Below are 21,069 nucleotides of genomic sequence, written 5' to 3'. Positions count from 1 at the left end.
ACAGAGCAGGGGGGGAATGGCACACAGACAGAGCAGGGGGGGGCATGGCACACAGACAGAGCAGGGGGGGGGACAGAGCAGGGGGGCGGGGGGGACATGGCACACAGACAGCAGGGGGGGGGCATGGCACACAGAAAAAGCAGGGAGGGAGGGAGGGGCATTGCACACAGACAGAGCAGGGGGGGACATGGCACACAGACAGAGCGGGGGGGGACATTGCACACAGAAAGAGCAGGGAGGGAGGGGCATTGCACACAGACAAAGCAGGGGGGGGGAAATGGCACACAGACAGAGCAGGGGGGGACATTGCACACAGACAGGGCAGGGGGAGGGACATGGCACACAGACAGAGCAGGGGGGAGGGGACACTGCACACAGCCAGGGCAGGGGGGAGGGGACACTGCACACAGACAGGGCAGGGGGGAGGGGACATGGCACAAAGACTGGGCAGGGGGGAGGGGACATTGCATACAGACAGAGCAGAGAGGGGGGACATTGCACAGAGACAGAGAAGGGGGGGAGGGGACATTGCACACAGACAGAGCAGGGGGGGGGGCATTGCACACAGACAGAGAAGGGGGGGGGGACTTTGCACACAGACCGAGCAGGGAGGGAGGGGACTTTGCACACAGACAGAGCAGGGGGGGGGACTTTGCACACAGACAGATCAGGGAGGGAGGGGACACTGCACACAGACAGAGCAGGGAGGGAGGGGACACTGCACACAGACAGAGCAGGGGGGGACTTTGCAGACAGACAGAGCAGGGAGGGGGGGGGACTTTGCACACAGAGAGCAGGGAGGGTGGGGACACTGCACAGAGACAGAGAAGGGGGAGGGGACTTTGCACACAGACAGAGCAGGGGGGGACTTTGCACACAGACAGAGCAGGGAGGGAGGGGACTTTGCACACAGACAGAGCAGGGAGGGGGGGACTTTGCACACACCTCCATGCTGCCAAAGACAGAGGTCATTACACTCTGCTCATATTACTCGACCTCTCTGCAGCATTTGACACCGTGGACCACCCTCTTCTCCTCCATATTCTCCATACTCTTGGTATTCGGAACAAAGCTCTATCCTGGATCTCATCCTACCTCTCCCATCGTACTTTCAGTGTCTCTTCTGCTACCACCTCCTCCTCCTCTATTGATCTCTCTGTGGGGTACCCCAGGGCTCTGTCCTGGGACCTCTTCTCTTTTCTCTGTACACACTCTAGGTGACCTAATCACATCTCTTGGATTTAATTATCACCTCTATGCTGACGACACACACATTTACCTTTCAACCCCTGACCTTACACCTGCTGTACAGACCAACGTTTCTGAATGTCTCTCTGGAATATCATCCTGGATGGCCATCCGCCGACTGAAACTTAACATGGCAAAAACAGAGCTCCTCATACTTCCTCCCAAACCTGGCCCTACTACCTCCTTCCACATTACTGTTGGAACTACGATCATTCACCCAGTAGCCCAAGCACGCTGCCTAGGGGTCACACTCGACTCCTCTCACATTCTCCTCTCACATTCAAAACGTTTCTAAAACCTGTCGCTTTTTCCTCCGCAATATAACAAAGATACACCCATTCCTCTGTTACTCGACTGCTAAAACTCTGACTCAGGCCCTCATTCTCTCCCGTCTCGATTACTGCAACCTCCTGCTGTCCGCAGGACACATACAAATGAACACAATCACTGGATGTGAAATAGCAAAGGGCTTTACTGAACATAACATATATCTTACACACTTATACTCTAACGCTCATATAACCTTAGTGGCTCGGCCACCCTCATCAGGAGTAACGTCTCCGTCCCCTCACCGCGTGCCCCACACACCGTGTCCATGTATAGTACTATATTGGTATAGGCTCGGTTCTTTAACCACTCGCTCAGTGTCCCTAAAGAGTTACGCCTAAGGCGGGATCAGCGCCTGTTGACCGGTGTTGGTGCACTTGATGTAATAATACCTTCCGGTCACGGCGGTGACCGGCAACAACTTCGCAAAGGGTCAGGTGAATAAGCGGCCTGCCCCCTGGGTCTCAATGTCCAGCCGCCTGGTCCCAAACGACTCGCCACAACCGCAACTCTGTGCTTTGTCCCTAACTGGTACTCAGTAAGGGTGATGCTCGCTACCACTATAGGCCGTCCCTGCAGCACAGCAAACTTCGGTGACTTCAGGGAACACTCCTAGGGGCCTACGGGGTAGCCTGGCCTATGCAGGTGGGTCACTGACCCCCTGCACCCACACTACCTCTCCCTTCACCTCCCGGATCCCCTCTTACTAACTCAACCTAAACCTGCAGCAAACACACTGCACTCACACAGTACCTGCAGCAACCGCACTGCACTCAACCTGGTACCTGCAGCAACCGCACTGCACTCAACCTGGTACCTGCAGCAACCGCATTGTACTCAACCTGGTACCTGCAGCAACCGCACTGCACTCAACCTGGTACCTGCAGCAACCGCACTGTACTCAACCTGGTACCTGCAGCAACCGCACTGCACTCAACCTGGTACCTGCAGCAACCGCACTGCACTCAACCTGGTACCTGCAGCAACCGCACTGCACTCAACCTGGTACCTGCAGCAACCGCACTGCACTCAACCTGGTACCTGCAGCCACACTGCACCTTCTTGTCAGCGCTTACAGCACTGACAGCCGTGACACTGACAAGACTGCACACTCACACCTAAGGGCAGGGTTCCTACCTTAGGGGCCGTCCCTCAGTACCTACCCACTACCCTAACAGGGATTGGGGCCTGCCTGGGACCTGGGGATCTACCTTACCTGGTGTAGGAGCCACTTGCTCCTTACACCCTGCCTCCCCCTTCCTGCTTCCAGGTCCCCGCAACATTGTAGCCTTCCTCCACAGGAGAAGCTGCAAAACCCTATTTGCTGGCTGGCTGCACATGATGTGGGGGAGAGGGCAATCCCCAGAGGCTGCTGGGAATTGTAGTCCACTCAGGATCTCTGTAGCATTAGGACCATGTGCGCGCTCTTTACTGCGCACGCGCGATCCCGTAATGGCTACCGCGGTGGTAAGGGGGCTAGGGGGAAGCCTGCTACACTCGACTGCTAAAACTCTGACTCAGGCCCTCATTCTCTCCCGTCTCGATTACTGCAACCTCCTGCTGTCCGGCCTTCCTGCCTCTCACCTGTCTCCCCTACACTCTATCCTAAACGCTGCTGCCAGAATCACTCTACTCTTTCCTAGATCTGTCTCAGCATCTCCCCTCATGAAATCCCTCTCCTGGCTTCCGATCAAATCCCGCATCTCACACTCCATTCTTCTCCTCACTTTTAAAGCTTTACACTCTTCTGCCCCTCCTTACATCTCCCCTTAATATCTCACTATACCCCCCTCTGCCCCTCCTTACATCTCACCCTAATCTCTCACTATACACCCCTCTGCCCCTCCTTATATCTCACCCTAATTTCTCGCTAGGCACCATCCCGACTCTTGCGTTCTTCTCAAGGATGTCTTCTTTCTACCCCCTTTGTATCCAAAGCCCTCTCCCGCCTTAAACCTTTCTCACTGACTGCCCCACACCTCTGGAATGCCCTTCCCCTCAATACCCGACTAGCACCCTCTCTATCCACCTTTAAGACCCAACTTAAGACACATTTGCTTAAAGAAGCATATGAATAGCACTGTGGATATTCTGAACACATGATACATAAAGCTTGGCCCCCTGCAGACGCACTTACCAGAACTCCCTCCTACTGTCTCTGTACGTTCTCCCTGCCTACCAATTAGACTGTAAGCTCATCGGAGCAGGAACTCCTTTTCCTAAATGTTACGTTTGTCTGAAGCACTTATTCCCATGACCTGTTATTTATATTATTTGTTATTTATATGATTACTACATGTATCTCTACTGTGAAGCGCTATGTACATTTATGGCGCTATATAAATAAAGACATACAATAGTAGAGTATCAAAGACAGAACAGTCAGCGTGGGTTAGACTTGTGCATGTTGATTAGTGCAGAAAAGTACAGTAGGCTTGTTTAGCTTGCGAGAGGGCAGAGGTGAAACAGGACAGCATAAATTTGTAGTGAAGGAGTCTGCGAGAGTGTGAGATTTCCTCCAGAGGCGTTCAGAGGAACGAGTGGAGGAACACAGCATGCGCGTGTGGGAATTTAGCCAGGGTCTGGGGTTAGAAGGGCGACTGCATTATATTATTTGTTATTTATATGATTACTACATGTATCACCACTGTGAGTGCTATGTACATTTATGGTGCTATATAAATAAAGACATACAATACAACATTTGTTATTTCCCTGATTCCAGGAAATGAGCCGCTTACCAGAAAACGAAACTGAACATTCATAAACTTGACTGCTTGCCAAGGAGATAGTTGGGGGGTGGGGGGGGGGGAAGGGAAACATTTATTAACCCTTCCTGCTGCAGACCTGGTGCAGAATAAAGCACCACTTTTATAAACACCCAATATAATAAAATCCCGTTGTTTCCAATGTGCGCTTTTTATCATAGTGTCGCTGGCGTAAAAAATCTGCAAGGAGCAAAATATGAATTCATAAAGTCATATTGGTATTTAGTAATTGAGTAAATCCAATGCTGTCCTGCTCATTTAAAGTGTGCATCGTTATATTATCACCGTAGATATGAGTGTGTCTATATGTAGAGGTTATTATTGTATCTGTGTGTTGTGACAGCGTCGCTGGGTCGGTATGCTGGAGTGGACGGCACAATAATAAAAAAATGAGTGCGCGCGGTCCCAACAATTCTTGTGTGTCCCAAACAGTGTGTAAGCAGTCTCCCTGCAGCTCCTCACCCTCCCGTGAGCAGGGGGGCAAACAGATGAAAAGGCATATCTGTGCTTTCCAGCACTCAACCAGTTAACCTCCTCCTGGAGAGGCTAGGTTCAGCTGGAGCATTTAAGCCAGCACTCCTAAATGAACAGGAGAGTTAAGGGGCAGAGAGAGCTGCCAGAGAGGGCGACTGTGATTTTCCCCAGGAAAGGGGAGATGGGACTTTTCCCAGCCAGGAGAGGCTGGGTTTTGAACTGGTTTCCTAGGCCGGCAGGGAGCACAGTCTGCTGGGACCAATCGAATAATAATGCAGTTAACCTATCATCTCAAATGGAAAAAGAAAGACGGGAAAGAAAGAAATAGAAGAAAAAGAAAGGAAGGGGAGCGGGGGGAAGAGGGGAGAGGGGGGGGAGGAAGGAGGAGGGGCTGGAAAGGGGAAGAGGAGAGGGAAGGGGGGAAAGGAGGGAAGGGGAAAGAGAAGGGAAAGAAAGAAAAGGGGAAAGGGACAGAAAGGGAAAGAGAGGAAGAAGGGAAAAGAAAAGAAAGGACAAGGGATAAGACCACTTGAAGTGAACGTCAATAAATTGAAAATCACAGGAAATTACTAAGGTCCCAGTCCGCATTTAGACCTAATGGGACCCTTGTGCAAAGGGTAAAGATCCAGTGCATTTCCCTTCTATCCAATTTGTTATCTCTGTCTCCTCCCCTAATAAGGAGAGAGATATGTTTGATACCTTTGAAGGAAAATGAACTTGCCTGACCCTTTGGACACATTGTAGCATGTTTAGAGACCGGATGATTAAGGTCTCCCTTCCTGATCTCATCCAAGTAGGCCGCGGCATATGCCCTATGGGGTCGTAGCACTTTGTCCATTAACCTTTGGAACGTGGCTGGAGCCCCATGTAACCCAAACAGGATAGTGACGAATTGGTATAAACCGAGAGGGGTGGCGAAGGCAGTTTTGCATTTGGCTTCTTCTGCTAAAGTTATCTGCCAATATCCTTTTGTGAGGTCCAGGGTGGAGATATACTCCGCTTTACCAAGGGAGTCAAGCAATTCATCCACCCTCGGCATTGGGTATGCATTGAATTTGGATATGACATTTAGCTTTCGGAGGTCCACGCAAAACCTCACCTTCCCATCTGGTTTAGGGACCAACACTATAGGGCTACACCATTCGCTGTGGGACTCCTCGATCACGTCCAATTCCAACATGTCTATTATCTCCCTCTCTACCAGGTCTTTTCGGCCCTCTGGCAATCTATAAGGACGGGATCGTACTTTTAAGCCAGGTTCTGTCTCAATCCTATGGGACACTAAATCCGTCTGCCCTGGCAGCTCAGAAAAAATATCTGGAAACTGGTCACATAATTCCAGCAGGTCTGCCCTTTGTTCTGTGGTTAACTGACCTCCCATAGGGACCTGGCGGTCATTATAAGTGCCACCCTTTGGTTTGGAGGCTGTGGACCCAAATCCGTCTCTCCTTCCCGAGGGTGGATGAACAGCGATCTCATCGTTTTCCAGGGTTTCAGGAGGTTTACGTGGTAGATTTGTCTACCCTTCCTGGACCCTGGTTGAGAGATCTCATAGTTCACCTCCCCGGTGCGGCGGAGAACTTGGAAAGGACCCTGCCACTTTGCAATGAGTTTACTCTCTGAAGTCGGTAATAGCAGCATCACTTGGTCCCCAGGTTGGAAGACCCGTATACGGGCATTTTGGTTGTACTGCCTCTCTTGACGTTCTTGATAAGATTTGAGGTTTTCCTTAGCAAACCGACCTATCATGTCTAGGCGGTTTCTAAGGTCTATGACATACTGAAGGGTATTCTTGGAGGGGGAGGGCTCCTCCCAGGATTCCTTCAGTAGGTCGAGAATACCCCGAGGTTGGCGTCCATATAGGAGCTCAAACGGGGAGAAGCCTGTGGAGACTTGGGGAACTTCTCGTACCGCAAATAGGAAAGGGAGAAGTTCATCCCAAGCTCGCTTTTCAGTGTCCACAAACTTCCTAAGCATGGTTTTTAAAGTTCAGTTAAACCTCTGTACCAATCCATCAGTCTGAAACAGAAAATCCTATACAGTACATTACCACATGCTATGGATTTTTCCCAGAGAGGCACTGGTTCAGAAGATGAGGTCTGCTATGCTTTCCAAGCATGCCCCTGGTCAGATCTGCCTGGTAACAATCTCCCCCAGACTTAGATACAATACTTTCTTAAGGCACCATCATAAGCCCACCCCTTTCTACAGAATACTTTGAAGGTGCTCTTCTTTGATTAAAACAATTGACACCTTGAGTGGGCTATCCAGGATGGACCCCCGCCCCAAGTAAGTTCCTGTGAAATTCAGAGCAGACAGAAACAGTCCTGACCAGTTTCAAACCCAGCATTTGGTATTTTGTTACACAAGTGTAGCTCATTAACCCCTCAAGCACCAAAGGGAATTAAACGACCTAGTAGCTCATGATATCATGACACTCTGTGTCAGTGTATAGTGCGGTCAGGTTATATACTCTGTGTCAGTGTATAGTGCGGTCAGGTTATATACTCTGTGTCAGTGTATAGTGCGGTCAGGTTATATACTCTGTGACAGTGTATAGTGCGGTCAGGTTATATACTCTGTGTCAGTGTATAATGAGGTCAGGTTATACTCTGTGTCAGTGTATAGTACGGTCAGGTTATATACTCTGTGTCAGTGTATAGTGAGGTCAGGTTATATACTCTGTGTCAGTGTATAATGCGGTCAGGTTATACACTCTGTGTCAGTGTATAGTGCGGTCAGGTTATATACTCTGTGTCAGTGTATAGTGCGGTCAGGTTATATACTCTGTGTTAGTGTATATATAGTGAGGTCAGGTTATATACTCTGTGTCAGTGTATAGTGAGGTCAGGTTATATACTCTGTGCCAGTGTATAGTGAGGTCAGGTTATATACTCTGTGCCAGTGTATAGTGAGGTCAGGTTATATACTCTGTGTCAATGTATATATAGTGCGGTCAGGTTATATACTCTGTGTCAGTGTATAGTGAGGTCAGGTTATATACTCTGTGTCAGTGTATAGTGAGGTCAGGTTATACTCTGTGTCAGTGTATAGTGCGGTCAGGTTATACTCTGTGTCAGTGTATAGTGCGGTCAGGTTATATACTCTGTGTCAGTGTATAGTGCGGTCAGGTTATATACTCTGTGTCAGTGTATAGTGCGGTCAGGTTATATACTCTGTGTTAGTGTATATATAGTGAGGTCAGGTTATATACTCTGTGTCAGTGTATAGTGAGGTCAGGTTATATACTCTGTGTCAGTGTATAGTGAGGTCAGGTTATACACTCTGTGTCAGTGTATAGTGCGGTCAGGTTATATACTCTGTGCCAGTGTATAGTGAGGTCAGGTTATATACTCTGTGTCAGTGTATATATAGTGCGGTCAGGTTATATACTCTGTGTCAGTGTATAGTGAGGTCAGGTTATATACTCTGTGTCAGTGTATAGTGCGGTCAGGTTATATACTCTGTGTCAGTGTATAGTGCGGTCAGGTTATATACTATGTGTCAGTGTATAGTGCGGTCAGGTTATATACTCTGTGTCAGTGTATAGTGCGGTCAGGTTATATACTCTGTGTCAGTGTATAGTGAGGTCAGTTTATATACTCTGTGTCAGTGTATAGTGAGGTCAGGTTATATACTCTGTCAGTGTATAGTGCGGTCAGGTTATACTCTGTGTCAGTGTATATATAGTGAGGTCAAGTTATATACTCTGTGTCAGTGTATAATGAGGTCCGGTTATATACTCTCTGTCAGTGTATATATAGTGAGGTCAGGTTATACTCTGTGTCAGTGTATAGTGAGGTCAGGTTATATACTCTGTGTCAGTGTATAGTGACGTCAGGTTATATACTCTGTGTCAGTGTATAGTGAGGTCAGGTTATATACTCTGTGTCAGTGTATAATGAGGTCCGGTTATATACTCTCTGTCAGTGTATATATAGTGTGGTCAGGTTACATACTCTGTGTCAGTGTATAGTGCGGTCAGGTTATATACTCTGTGACAGTGTATAGTGCGGTCAGGTTATATACTCTGTGTCAGTGTATAGTGCGGTCAGGTTATATACTCTGTGTCAGTGTATAGTGCGGTCAGGTTATATACTCTGTGTCAGTGTATAATGAGGTCAGGTTATATACTCTGTGTCAGTGTATAGTGCGGTCAGGTTATATACTCTGTGTCAGTGTATAGTGCGGTCAGGTTATTTACTCTGTGTCAGTGTATAGTGAGGTCAGGTTATATACTCTGTGTCAGTGTATAGTGCGGTCAGGTTATATACTCTGTGTCAGTGTATAGTGCGGTCAGGTTATATATTCTGTGTCAGTGTATAGTGAGGTCAGGTTATATACTCTGTGTCAGTGTATATATAGTGCGGTCAGGTTATATACTCTGTGTCCGTGTATAGTGAGGTCAGGTTATATACTCTGTGTCAGTGTATATATAGTGAGGTCAGGTTAAATACTTTGTGTCGGTGTATAGTGCGGTCAGGTTATATACTCTGTGTCAGTGTATATATAGTGAGGTCAGGTTATATACTCTGTGTCAGTGTATAGTGCGGTCAGGTTATATACTCTGTGTCAGTGTATAGTGCGGTCAGGTTATATACTCTGTGTCAGTGTATAGTGCGGTCAGGTTACAGTATATCTCTGCCTGTGTACAGTGAGGTCAGGTTATATACTCTGTGTCCGTGTATAGTGAGGTCAGGTTATATACTCTGTGTCAGTGTATATATAGTGAGGTCAGGTTAAATACTTTGTGTCGGTGTATAGTGCGGTCAGGTTATATACTCTGTGTCAGTGTATATATAGTGAGGTCAGGTTATATACTCTGTGTCAGTGTATAGTGCGGTCAGGTTATATACTCTGTGTCAGTGTATAGTGCGGTCAGGTTATATACTCTGTGTCAGTGTATAGTGCGGTCAGGTTACAGTATATACTCTGCCTGTGTATAGTGAGGTCAGGTTATATACTCTTTCTGTGTATACACTGACACAGAGTATAACCTGCCTGTATTGTCGCATTGCCCGGTTAGCACAGTCCATGCTACGCCCCTGGATATATTTATTATAATGAGGTGGGGCCAGCTCTTACATACACTAGAGTTCAGTTAGCCGGCCCCCAGAGCAGGGAGACACCGAGACTCGCACACAGACACACAAACTGCTCATACACACACTGCTCATACAGACACACAGCTCACACACACAGACACACAGCTCACACACACACACACACACACACACACACACACACACACACACACACACACACACACACACACACACACACACACACACACACACACACACAGACTGAAGCAGGGCTTTTATTAACTGAGGCAGTGAGAGCAGGAAATCGCGTGTTCTCTACACGTTAACGCTGCTGTTAGATTTGCTTCTCATTTCCTTGTCCGTTTGTGAGCAGGAATCTGTTATGTGAAAGTGATACGCAGAAGTGCGCTGAGCACAACGTCCTGCGGATCCATTCTTCTGGGAGAGGAATCAGTCACGTGGAAGACACCACAGAGACCATGAGTTTTTATCTACAGGAAACGTGAACTTCTGATTATCCAGGACAGGATCACACAGTCCTGGGTGTATATGTAATGTAGGGTAACCCCTGACTGCAGAGTATCAGGGACAGGCTCACACAGTCCTGGGTGTATATGTAATGGAGGGTATTTTTTTATTTATAAAAAACAAAACATATTTACAAACATCAATACAAAAGCAACAAACTTAAAATAAAATATACAATTTTTTCAGAATATTTACACTGTATACAGAAAGTATTTCCACGCTTATATCTGACACCCGCCCATCTTCTCCCCCAGGACTTTGTATCCCCCCCCCGCCCATCTCCTCTCCCCCAGGACTTCGTATCCCACCTGCCTCTCTCCCCCTGCTTTATTTTCTTTACCTGCTCTATAACCGGTTCCCCTGCACAGGTAACAGGCACGAGATCCCGCTCTGCGGAGAGGAGACTGCGGTGACCCACAGCCTGTATTTCACAGGTGCATTGATTCACACCACTGTGCTCCCGCTGTAACCCTGCAAGTGATCCCTAAACACACCGTACACTATCTCACAATAGTTTTGACCCTTTAAATCTGGGATCCGTAATGAGGCGACCATGCCTTCCCATATTTCCAATGCATAGGGGCACTCCAGGAGGAGGTGCTCCATCGTCTCCAGGATCCCAGCACAGGAACCTCGGGGGCAGTTCCTATCCGCTACGTTTTTATATTTTACATTTGCTCTTACATAAAGACGCCCAGGGAACGTCACCCAGACGGTATCCTGAATCCCAAGAGGGATCCTCGGGTCTAATAGATTCTGTAAGGCCTCTTTCTGGTCCTCTATATCGCAGTGTTTCAGATCTAATTGTGTGACACATATTCTGCTCAATACTACCCAGTACTGTGTATTCCTGGGAACAGAAGTAATTTCCAGAGCAGTTATTTTACATATATTTAAGAATTTGTACATAATCCTCATATATTCTGGCATATATACATCTTTTACAATAATTCTTTTAACAGGTTTGCCATCTAGCCCGTTTTTAAGGGGGGGGACCCACTTCCTAATATATATGCCACAACTGGTCATCTCTGTTGAGAAAATTCTGCAAATTAAAACATACAAAAATGAGAGAAAATAATAATACAGTGTCATGGATTACACAGTGTGTCATTACACAGGATCCCTGGCTTCCAGAATATACAGGGTTCACCATTCCCAAACCGCCTTTCTCTCTCGGCAAATAAGTGATGTCTCGCTTTAACACGTTCAAACGGTTTCCCCAGAGCAGTTGGAAAAAAAGGCTATATAAAGTAACAGTAATTTCCGCAGGGGGAGGAAATACAAAACTTAAATACACAAAAATAGGTATCAAAAAGATCTTAATCATTTTAACTTTTTCTCTAGAAGAGAATTTCCACTTCTCCCACCGTCCCACCTTTCCCACCGTCCCCACCGTCCCACCTTTCCCACGTCCCACCTTTCCCACCGTCCCACCTTTCCCACCTTTCCCACCGTCCCCACCGTTCCCACCGTCCCACCTTTCCCACCGTCCCACCTTTCCCACCGTCCCACCTTTCCCACCTTTCCCACCGTCCCACCTTTCCCACCGTCCCACCTTTCCCACCGTCCCACCTTTCCCACCGTCCCACCTTTCCCACCGTCCCACCTTTCCCACCGTCCCACCTTTCCCACCGTCCCCACCGTCCCACCTTCCCACCTTTTCCACCGTCCCACTTCTCCCACTTCTCCCACCGTCCCACCTCTCCCACTTCTCCCACCGTCCCCACCATCCCACCTCTCCCACCGTCCCACTTCTCCCACCTTTCCCACCGTCCCACCTTTCCCACCTTTCCCTTACAGACGTTCCGTGTCTCCTTCCAGGTGGGAACACCGGGATTCTCCTTTCCAAAATAAGTCCCTAAAACTTTACAAGAGGCATCGTCTATCTCAGGCCTGGGACACCCCGTGCGGGCCCCGGGACACCCCGTGCGGCCCCCGGGACACCCCGTGCGGGCCGCGGGACACCCCGTGCGGGCCGCGGGACACCCCGTGCGGGCCCCGGGACACCCCGTGCGGGCCGCTGGGACACCCCGTGCGGGCCGCTGGGACACCCCGTGCGGGCCGCGGGACACCCCGTGCGGCCCCCGGGACACCCCGTGTGCTGGGACACCCCGTGCGGGCCGCTGGGACACCCCGTGCGGGCCGCTGGGACACCCCGTGCGGCCCCCGGGACACCCCGTGCGCTGGGACACCCCGTGCGGGCCGCTGGGACACCCCGTGCGGGCCGCGGGACACCCCGTGCGGCCCCCGGGACACCCCGTGCGCTGGGACACCCCGTGCGGGCCGCTGGGACACCCGTGCGGCCCCCGGGACACCCCGTGCGGGCCGCTGGGACACCCCGTGCGGGCCGCTGGGACACCCCGTGCGGGCCCCGGGACACCCCGTGCGCTGGGACACCCCGTGCGGGCCGCGGGACACCCCGTGCGGGCCGCTTGGACACCCTATGCGGCCCGCGACGGCTCCCCCTCCTGGTAGGGAAGGAAGGAGCGCGCGCCAGCAGTGTGTGACAGGCAGTGCAGGCGGGGGCGGGAGGAGCACTCGTGAGTCTGTGCAGCCTGTCCCTGATTGGCTCTCCGCTCCTCCAATCAGAGGACTGCGGGGGCGGAACCCACACCCCAGCGGCCCAGAGAAGTGTATCCTTCCTGTCATTAAGGTAAGATGGTGACAGGATGGGGGGAGCCAGGGTGAGAGGATGGGGGGGGGGGGGGAGGCCAGGGTGAGAGGATGGGGGGGGGGGAGGCCAGGGTGAGAGGATGGGGGGGGGGGAGGCCAGGGTGAGAGGATGGGGGGGGGAGGCCAGGGTGAGAGGATGGGGGGGGGGGGGAGGCCAGGGTGAGAGGATGGGGGGGGGGGGAGGCCAGGGTGAGAGGATGGGGGGGGGGAGGCCAGGGTGAGAGGATGGGGGGGGGGGAGAGGCCAGGGTGAGAGGATGGGGGGGGGGGGAGGCCAGGGTGAGAGGATGGGGGGGGGGGAGGCCAGGGTTAGAGGATGGGGGGGGGGAGGCCAGGGTTAGAGGATGGGGGGGGGGAGGCCAGGGTGAGAGGATGGGGGGGGGGGGAGGCCAGGGTGAGAGGATGGGGGGGGGGGGAGGCCAGGGTGAGAGGATGGGGGGGGGGAGGCCAGGGTGAGAGGATGGGGGGGGGGAGGCCAGGGTGAGAGGATGGGGGGGGGGAGGCCAGGGTGAGAGGATGGGGGGGGGGAGGCCAGGGTGAGAGGATGGGGGGGGGAGGCCAGGGTGAGAGGATGGGGGGGGGGAGGCCAGGGTGAGAGGATGGGGGGGGGGAGGCCAGGGTGAGAGGATGGGGGGGGGGGAGGCCAGGGTGAGAGGATGGGGGGGGGGAGGCCAGGGTGAGAGGATGGGGGGGGGAGGCCAGGGTGAGAGGATGGGGGGGGAGGCCAGGGTGAGAGGATGGGGGGGGGGAGGCCAGGGTGAGAGGATGGGGGGGGGGGAGGCCAGGGTGAGAGGATGGGGGGGGGGAGGCCAGGGTGAGAGGATGGGGGGGGGGAGGCCAGGGTGAGAGGATGGGGGGGGGGAGGCCAGGGTGAGAGGATGGGGGGGGAGGCCAGGGTGAGAGGATGGGGGGGGGGAGGCCAGGGTGAGAGGATGGGGGGGGGAGCCAGGGTGAGAGGATGGGGGGGGGAGCCAGGGTGAGAGGATGGGGGGAGCCAGGGTGAGAGGATGGGGGGAGCCAGGGTGAGAGGATGGGGGGGGGGGGAGGCCAGGGTGAGATGGTGAGAGGATGGGGGGGCCTGAGTGAGATGGTGACAGGATGGGGTGAGAGGATGGGGGGGGGGGGGGAACAGGGTGAAAGGGATGGGGGGGGGGACAGGGTGAGAGGGATGGAGGGGACAGGGTGAGAGGGATGGGGGGGACAGGGTGAGAGGGATGGGGGGGACAGGGTGAGAGGGATGGGGGGGACAGGGTGAGAGGGATGGGACAGGGTGAGAGGGATGGGGGGGAACAGGGTGAGAGGGATGGGGGGGAACAGGGTGAGAGGGATGGGGGGGAACAGGGTGAGAGGGATGGGGGGGGACAGGGTGAGAGGGATGGGGGGGACAGGGTGAGAGGGATGGGGGGACAGGGTGAGAGGGATGGGGGGGCAGGGTGAGAGGGATGGGGGGGGCAGGGTGAGAGGGATGGGGGGGGGTCAGGGTGAGAGGGATGGGGGGGACGGTGAGAGGGATGGGGGGGACAGGGTGAGAGGGATGGGGGGGCAGGGTGAGAGGGATGGGGGGGGCAGGGTGAGAGGGATGGGGGGGGCAGGGTGAGAGGGATGGGGGGGGCAGGGTGAGAGGGATGGGGGGGGACAGGGTGAGAGGGATGGGGGGGGCAGGGTGAGAGGGATGGGGGGGGACACGGTGAGAGGGATGGGGTGGACACGGTGAGAGGGATGGGGGGGCCAGGGTGAGAGGGATGGGGGGACAGGGTGAGAGGGATGGGGGGGACAGGGTGAGAGGGATGGGGGGGACAGGGTGAGAGGGATGGGGGGGACAGGGTGAGAGGGATGGAGGGGACAGGGTGAGAGGGATGGGGGGGACAGGGTGAGAGGGATGGGGGGGACAGGGTGAGAGGGATGGGGGGGCAGGGTGAGAGGGATGGGGGGGAGAGGGATGGGGGGACAGGGTGAGAGGGATGGGGGGACAGGGTGAGAGGGATGGGGGGACAGGGTGAGAGGGATGGGGGGGCAGAGTGAGAGGGATGGGGGGGGGCAGGGTGAGAGGGATGGAGGGGCAGGGTGAGAGGGATGGGGGGGCAGAGTGAGAGGGATGGGGGGGCAGGGTGAGAGGGATGGGGGCAGGGTGAGAGGGATGGGGGGGGCAGGGTGAGAGGGATGGGGGGGGCAGGGTGAGAGGGATGGGGGGGCAGGGTGAGAGGGATGGGAGGGGGCAGGGTGAGAGGGATGGGGGGACACAGGGTGAGAGGGATGGGGGGGACATAGGGTGAGAGGGATGGGGGGACACACAGGGTGAGAGGGATGGGGGGGACAGGGTGAGAGGGATGGAGAGGGACAGGGTGAGAGGGATGGAGAGGGACAGTGTGAGAGGGATGGAGAGGGACAGTGTGAGAGGGATGGGAGGGACAGGGTGAGAGGGATGGGAGGGACAGGGTGAGAGGGATGTGGTTGACAGGGTGAGAGGGATAGGGAGGACAGGGTGAGAGGGATAGGGAGGACAGGGTGAGAGGGATGGGGGGGACAGGGTGAGGGATGGGGGGGACAGGGTGAGAGGGATGGGGGGGACAGGGTGAGAGGGATGGGGGGGACAGGGTGAGAGGGATGGGGGGGGACAGGGTGAGAGGGATGGGGGGGACAGGGTGAGAGGGATGGAGGGGACAGGGTGAGAGGGATGGGGGGGACAGGGTGAGAGGGATGGGGGGGACAGGGTGAGAGGGATGGGGGGACAGGGTGAGAGGGATGGGGGGGACAGGGTGAGAGGGATGGGGGGACAGGGTGAGAGGGATGGGGGGGACAGGGTGAGAGGGATGGGGGGGGACAGGGTGAGAGGTATGGGGGGGGCAGGGTGAGAGGGATGGGGGGGACAGGGTGATATTTTAAATGTATTGGGGGGGTATATTTAAAATGTATTGGGGGGGTATATTTAAAATGTATTGGGGGGGGTATATTTAAAATGTATTGGGGAGTTGGGGGTATATTTTAAATGTATTGGGGAGTTGGGGGTATATTTTAAATGTATTGGGGAGGTGGGGGTATTTTAAAATGTATTCGGGGCGTGGGGTATTTTTAAAATGTATTTGTGGGGCGTGGGGGTATTTTTTAAATGTATTGGGGAGGTGGCGGTATTTTTTATATGTGTGTTCGGGGGGGGGGGGGAGTGTCCAGTATTTTTGGACAAGACCCTGCCCCCCTCTCCCGCTCTAGCAGTGTAGCGCGACCCAGAACTTCCGGGGTCTGCTGCTGCCGCCGCCATCAGGTAACATAGGGGGGTAGTTCATCCATGAGGGGTTGGGGGGGCTGCTGAAATGGGCGGGGGGGCTGCTGAAATGGGCTGGGGGGCTGCTGAAATGGGCTGGGGGGGCTGCTGAAATGGGTTGGGGGAGAGATGTGAGGTGCAGGGGGGGGAGAGATGTGAGGTGCAGGGGGGGAGAGAGATGTGAGGTGCAGGTGGGGAGAGAGATGTGAGGTGCAGGGGGAGAGAGATGTGAGGTGCAGGGGGGGAGAGAGATGTGAGGTGCAGGGGGGGAGAGAGATGTGAGGTGCAGGGGGGGAGAGAGATGTGAGGTGCAGGGGGGAAGAGAGATGTGAGGTGCAGGGGGGGAGAGAGATGTGAGGTGCAGGGGGGGAGAGAGATGTGAGGTGCAGGGGGGAGAGAGATGTGAGGTGCAGGGGGGTGGGATGTGTGTGGTGTGCAGGGGGTATTATGTGTATGGGTGAGGGGGAGAGATGGGGGGTATGAGAGATCGATGGTGAGTCTCGCAAAGGTTGATGATGAGGGTTTTTGGGGGAGATGTGAGGATGATGATGAAGGGTGCTGGGGTAGATATATGATGATGATGAGGATTTTACCCGTGTGGCCCCAAACTTTTTTCCTTGTAGCAGTTCGGCCCTTCTCACTGTACAAGTTGTGCAGGCCTGGTCTATCTGAATATCCTCAGGTAGACTAAAGGGGTTTCCTCTTTTCCTAACCAGCAGGCCACAGACTTATCCTGGTTCACCCGGGAGTTGGAAACATTTGAGTATTTATTTATTTCCTGGTTAATACCTTCAAATGAACTTTTTGAGGCAACATAAATACAAAGGCCGCCTGCATACGCTCGGCACTTAACTCGCCCGGCACTTAACTCGCCCGGCACTTAACTCGCCCCTCGTGTTGGGAACCCTCACAGGGTACGGCGGGGATGTGACTGTTCTGCTCCAGGTGTCTTAAAAAGGGGTCTATGGAGAAGATGTATAATAGGGGGCTCAGCGGGCAGCCCTGTCTAACACCCGACTTTATGGGAAAAGATTCCCCTACCCAGCCATTAATGACCGGTCTTCCATAAGCTCCTTCATACAGCAGAGCCAGTTTCTCCACAAAGGTATCTGGGAAACCAGATCTTCCCAGAGTTTTAAAAAGATAATCATGATCCACCCTATCGAAGGCTTTGGCCTGGTCAAGATTTAACAGGTACCCCGATAGACCTCCAGTCCTGCCCATCTCAAACATCTCCCTGATGTTAATTAAGTTATTAGCGATGTTCCTTCCCTTAATGGCACAGGATTGGGAACTCGTTATCACCTTCTCAGCGATGTTACTCATCCGATTTATAAGGATCTTCGCTAAGATTTTATAATCATTGTTTAGTAAGGCTATTGGTCGCCAACTTTTTAATTCTTTCGGATCCCCTTTCTTATATAATAAGGCTAACAGGGATTCACGCTGGGAGAGAGAGAGACCTATCCCTCCCAGAGAGGCATTATAAACGTTTGCCAATATTTCAGTTAAAACCTCACGGAAAACTTTATAAAATTGAGCAGTGATTCCATCCGCCCCGGGGGTTTTATTACCGGAGAGGGTCTTAATTGCGTTAGACACGTCCCTTGCTGTGATTGGGGAGTCTAAGCCTATCAGGTCATCCTCAGGAACTGATGGGACATTGACAGAATCCAAATAACTGCCCATTTCTACAGGATCAATGGGTTTTTTGCTAAAAAAACTCTGCATAATATTCAGTGACAACGTTAAGCATCTCATCTTTACTAGTTACGCACACACCCTGTGCATCTTTACTAGTCACACACACCCTGTGCATCTTTACTAGTTACACACACACACCCTGTGCATCTTTACTAGTCACACACACACCCTATGCATCTTTACTAGTTACACACACACACCCTGTGCATCTTTACTAGTTACACACACACCCTGTGCATCTTTACTAGTTACACACACACCCTGTGCATCTTTACTGGTTACACACACACCCTGTGCATCTTTACTAGTTACACACACACCCTGTGCATCTTTACTGGTTACACACATACCCTGTGCATTTTTACTAGTTACACACACACCCTGTGCATCTTTACTAGTTACATACACACCCTGTGCATCTTTACTAGTTACACACACACCCTGTGCATCTTTTAGGCCACATATAACCTTCTTTTTAGTTCTGGTTTTACAATTTTCAAAGGGATCTGGAGAATAAATCCCACAGTCACCAAAATGCTTCTCATTTGTTAAAGAGGATAATCTTTCATATTGTAATAACCTCATACTTTCCTTAACACACCTATACTGCTCAGAAGTCACTTCTTGACCATTCTGCATTCTCGTATATAATTGCAGCAATTTAGAGCGGAGGGCCAAATATTTCTTGTACCTCGCCTGGTTTGTTAGACCTGAGGTTTTCTTAAAAAATCTTTTAATGTCTTTTTTAGTGACCTCCCACCAATGCACTATATTGGGATACAGAACTTGTGTGGATACGCAGTCCTTGAAGAACTGTAGGAAACTTTCTCTTACAGTCTCCTCCTGTAACATGGAGGAGTTCAGCTTCCAAACACTGCGACCTAGAATCACAGAGGAGTCTAAGTGTAGGGTTATCTGTAGAATAGCATGGTCAGAATATTCCACAGGTGACAATCTGCAGCTAGCAGTATTTATGTTGCTCCTTACATATAACCTGTCCATTCTGGTTATTCTCTCCCCACATACATATGTGTACCCTGGAGTATTTGAGTTATGAAGTCTATACACATCGCTTAATTCAGCCTGTTTACACATAGTTAGGAACACTATATCATATTCCAATACTTCTCTACCGCTGCCACGGTCTACAGTAGATTCGAGGTCACACAATTAAAATCACCCCCTAGAATGAGACATTTGGATGTAAATAAAAAAGGTTTAACCAAACCAAACAAATCCCTTCTTTGCTTTTTTGTTTGGTAGCCATACACATTAATTAATCTGTGCTTGACATTCTGGAATGACACATCTAGGATAAGACATCGGCCTGGGCTCAGGTCAATCACTTTTTCACACTGGAAGTCATATCCCTTGAATAGAAACCCCACCCCATCACACAGGTCAGGGCCGTAGGACCAAAAAGATGCACCGCTTGTCCATTCCGCGGAAACTGACGAAATTTCCCTAAGGGACGAGAGTCTGGTTTCCTGCAGGAATAAAATGTCAAAATCAAGTTGAAGGCGTTATATGTCAGCGATCGTCTCTTCCTGGTTTTTATGGAGTTGACATTTAAAGACCCTACTTTTAGAGGGGTGAGGGAGGGATGTGTCATTCTGAGTTGATGTTGTTACACTCCACATGTCCTCTATTTGTGCTTTTTCCCCTTCGTTTTCCTTTTGCCAGGCGATGACCCTCTTTTGTTGGAAGGCGGCTTCATCTCCACGTCCTGTGAAGCTATAGGTTTATCACTTTTTCTGTCCGTCTTTGGGGTAACGGTTGTACCTATGACAGTGGATCCTGCAGGTTGTTCCACCTCCATCCTGTTGATGTTTTGAGGAGATGGTTCCTCCTGGAATTCCTCATTGCTTCTGCATCTGGGGCTTCGTGGATACTCGGTTCCTCTTTTTCCTGCTGTTCCTCTTCTTCCTGATCTTCCACCCTATCAGCCCAGGATTTTTGTAGCGGCTGAAACATGTTCCGTATCTCTAGGCGGTCAATCACTGCAGTAAGGTAACTTTTTTTTAATTCTTGGACAAGCTCAACTGCACGAGGGTTGTCCTTACTTGCTGACTTTGCAGCTGTGGGAATTTTCTTCCGGGACTTTTGAACCTCCCATGTGGATCCTCCTGCTTCCTCACCATTAGCCACTGCTTCTAGATGTTCTGGAGCAGGGAGTGCCTTCTGAATTTGTTCTTTTGTGCTTTCAAGGGGCATCTCCATCTCACGCCTCTCCTGGTGCACTGGTCCCTCTTGGGAGTCTTTGTTCTGTGCGGTCTGAGAAGAGAGGGGATTACTTCTGGTGTCCTCTCTTTCTACTGTGATTGAACTGCGAATTTCCTTTAAAACCTCCTCAATCGGACGCAAACCCATGGAGTCCCTCCTCTCTGCAGCTGGCCTCTGTGCCTCGGAGTGCAGGTCTTTGTCCACCTTTGTTGTAGGGTGCTGCAGGACATACTCTTGTGCTTGATTGTGTTGGACATGGGGACACACATTGTATGAATGCCCACTTCTTGAGCACAAGTTGCACAAAATGTTGTTCTTACATTCATTTCGGTGGTGCCCCAAATCTTTGCATAGGCTGCATCTGATCTTGTTACACCCTGATGAAAAGTGTGATCTGGATCCGCACTTAAAGCAACATTTGGGCTGCCCACGGTAGAAACACCTTCCTCTTTCATTTCCAATGTATAGGAAGTTTGGTACGTGTGTCACAGTGTTGTCTGCACACACCAGTTTCACCTCAAACTGATATCCTCCATTCCAGTATTCACCATTGTAGAGTTTCCTTGGTCCTTTGAGTATGTCACACTGGCGCTTCAGCCAGAACTCAATGTCAGCCACTGGGATAGATTCGTGGTCAAAGATAATATTCACTATCACAGTCTCAGGCTTAGATATCGCTGTGGCCTCAAAAGACTTCCACTCAGGGCTGCTACTCACTGCTTTGTATCTCTCCCAGAATTTCTCAAGCTGGGTGGAGGTTTTAAAACTGATATCATAGTATGGTGAATAAGGGCCATGCAGGAGGGCTTAAACATCCT

At 51.8% G+C, this 21,069-nt stretch overlaps 1 protein-coding gene across 1 annotated transcript in view; it reads left to right on the top strand.

Moving 5' to 3' along the window:
* LOC142463606 (uncharacterized) overlaps positions 1 to 21,069 on the top strand; it is a 67,491-nt gene that overhangs the window by 21,106 nt on the left and 25,316 nt on the right. The window lies entirely within an intron of this gene.

This window comes from Ascaphus truei, chromosome 11, assembly GCF_040206685.1.
Source record: "Ascaphus truei isolate aAscTru1 chromosome 11, aAscTru1.hap1, whole genome shotgun sequence".
Taxonomy (NCBI): Eukaryota; Metazoa; Chordata; class Amphibia; order Anura; family Ascaphidae; genus Ascaphus; species Ascaphus truei.
The sequence above is the reverse complement of the archived record's forward strand: the minus strand, read 5'-3'. Positions and strand labels throughout refer to the sequence as shown.